At 32.7% G+C, this 3,037-nt stretch overlaps 1 long non-coding RNA gene across 1 annotated transcript; it reads right to left on the bottom strand.

Moving 5' to 3' along the window:
* Positions 1 to 382: 382 nt before the first annotated feature.
* LOC105132436 (uncharacterized) lies at positions 383 to 1,953 on the bottom strand. The gene is made up of 2 exons (XR_843574.1): positions 1,882 to 1,953; positions 383 to 1,064 (listed from the first exon to the last, which is right to left on the bottom strand). It is a non-coding gene; the product is annotated as an uncharacterized LOC105132436 (long non-coding RNA).
* Positions 1,954 to 3,037: the final 1,084 nt, after the last annotated feature.

Here is a 3,037-nt window from a genome sequence, read left to right as displayed (position 1 = left end):
TTTTATAATTATTTGTATTTATTTAAAAAAAAACATAAAATTCCTTTGTATTTGTCTCAATTAAAAATATTTTTATCAATTAGAGTTACATTCATAGCATTAGGATTACGTGCATGGTTTAAATCCATAATATTATTTTTTTATATTTTCAAGTAACAATATGTTTTTATACTTATTTTGTATAAGAATTTTTATTTCGTATATCTTTTTTAAAATAAATAAACTATGTTCAAAAAAATAATAAATATAAAACACTTCGGTTTTCGAAAAACAGAACCCAAAACACAAAAAACAGATACCTAAGGAGCTATAATAAATTTCAGAGCCATTCTAATGGTGATCACACCTTCACTGCGGTAGCTAGGGAAGAAAAAAGGAGATCTCCCTAGTCATTTATTCCATCATTATCATCGCCTAAAAAGATAATACACGAACTTGGGGTGAACTTGGGAGTGAAAGCTGTTGTCAGTACAAGAAGGAAACAAAAGATGCAAGAACATTAGACATTGCCTACAAAGAATTCTCATCCAACTGGAAAAAAAGCAGCAGATATCTCCACCTCTCGGGAAGGCCGCGGTTCTATCTTGATACGCCTACAAGGGCAAGATCAAGGCAGTATGGAGAAATAGCAGCTTGGACACTCAAAGTCAGGAATTGAACCCCATCCTTGAGCTTCAGGGGGGTCAATTTAATCTAACAGTGAAAAGGGGATGTACAGAGCCAGTGATCAAGAGATGGCATTTTAGTCTGGATTTATTGGACATCTAAAACCTGTCTGTCAAGCACCTGCGTATAGATACTGCGAGTTTGCTAACCTTATGAGGGTGCAGAACAAGGGCGCATACTCCAAAACAAACAGCAATAAGAGCAATTACATAAAATGAAGGCCGATACTTCAAGACTCTGTCAGAGAAAACGCGACCACGTGACTTCTTTGGCCTTTCATTAACAGGGTTCATCCTCATGACGATATCTTTAGTCAAAAGTGGAGACTCATCGCTTCTAACAGTAGAATTGGAGATTCCAATTACTCCCAATACACCATTTGGTCTTTGTTCCAAGTTCTGCAAATAAAGAAAATTCATATGATCCTTCAAGGAACATAAAAGGCATCAATAAAGCACTGCTCAGTCAAACAAGGTGAGACAAAGATCTCCCTATTCAAAAGTTTCCAAAATATGGCAGGTAGATACAGCACCGCATTGAACAGTAATATACAGCTGCATGATGCTGCTAATTCAGCTAGAAGAAAGTAAAACGATGACAAATTTTTAAAAATATAAAAAGAAAAATAAGAAAACCTCAAAACTTCATGGGTTGCAGATGCATCTGCTAATGGAAAAAACATCTCCTTGATATTTTTCTCAAACCAGTTGAAAATTTAAAATTTTTGGTACGTAAGCAGATCAAAACCATGCTTTAAGCAGCTCTGGATGCTTTTTGTCGATGCATCCATAAGAACACTTATCAAATATGTAGGCTGAAAATCTGGAGCATACAAGACAAGACACCATTGTCAAACTATTCAAAGCAAGTTGATTTCCAATATAAAAACGAGATTCTAAGTTGCAAAGGAAAAATCACTGCAATGAACTTTTAAGAGAATGAATCATAGTGATATGATGCATTTTCCAGAAATTGGAAGAGTCAACACTCAGAAATTAACCAAAGTTTCTTTTGCTGCTTGCTCTATGTGCATACAATTTTACCAGTTTGTTTCTTAAATTCAATATATCAAGTTACTATCCAAAAACCAAACAAAAGTAAACAATAAAGGTTAATGGAATAGTAATTCATGTAAAAACCATAAGCTTTCAATCCTTAATGACAAAACCAAACACATTGTTCGGAACTTGAAGTGATCAACATTGACATTCTTACCTCAGTGGAGAGAGCAACTGATTCCTTGTTGTTTCCACAGCAGCTTCCTGAAATACAATTATTGTCTCCTTCTTCTTTTTGACCCAAAATAATGTTAAAATATCCCCTCCAGCTTTCCATCCATGTGCTTGCCTTCTTGGATCAATGGATTACCCAAAATAAATCAATTGTTATTTGTTGTGTAGACATAAATCAATTTGCCTTCTTGGATCAATGGATTACCCAAAATAAATCAATTGTTATTTGTTGTGTGGACATGTAAGATCATGGATTGTGTTTGGGTTGATTTGGGGTTGATTTTGGGCTGATTTTGGGCTGATTTTGGGCTGAATTTGAGCATCAAATAAGTATACAAATGTACTTATTATTTGGGCTAAGATTGACATTGAAACCTTGAGTGTTTAATGGTTGAAGTTTGCACACAACATAAGGCAAGTTTGGGCTTGAAATAAATCATATGATATTCTTTTCTAGAATTGGAATAGAATTGATTTTTGGGACAAATTTGGAGCACTTATTTGAACCAAGATTTGCTTCAATCTTCAACTAAATGTCTCTTCAATTCTTTGTTCTGAATTCCGACATTGAATTTTCTGAATTAATTCATTTAAGCTCCAAAAACCTATTGAAACATTAAAACAAACTTCATTACTAAAAAACACATCAATTATTATAAAAACAACCAAATAAAAACAATAAATACATATGTAAAATAAAAGACTTAATGACACTTTTGATGCACAATCAATATATATATAAGCTTGTATTAGGATTTATTAAAACTAGTTATATGATACTAGTATATTGCAGACCTCTTGATCACGTGATCAAGCAACCCCTAGTAAAGTATATAACAACCTGAAAATTAAGTTTGATAAAACTTTGACCCAAAAGTAACCTTGTACTTAAGAACTAAAGGTATTAGAAAAAGACTTAGATCTAGGGATAACCATGTAGATAAGAGCCCTAAGTATGTGAATAACACCATGAAGTTAGTTAATCTTTGATAAGTCAGTATAAAATCTTTGTCTCTACAAAAAAAGGTTATTTTGCCACAAACAAATAAAAGAAAAACTCATATTTATTGTTTAACTTGCTGTTGAAATTTGCAGCTTAAAAAAATATAAAATAGTTTCATCTAACTAATTCTAATGAA

This window comes from Populus euphratica, unplaced genomic scaffold, assembly GCF_000495115.2.
Source record: "Populus euphratica unplaced genomic scaffold, PopEup_1.0 scaffold85.1, whole genome shotgun sequence".
Classification (NCBI taxonomy): domain Eukaryota; kingdom Viridiplantae; phylum Streptophyta; class Magnoliopsida; order Malpighiales; family Salicaceae; genus Populus; species Populus euphratica.
The sequence above is the reverse complement of the archived record's forward strand: the minus strand, read 5'-3'. Positions and strand labels throughout refer to the sequence as shown.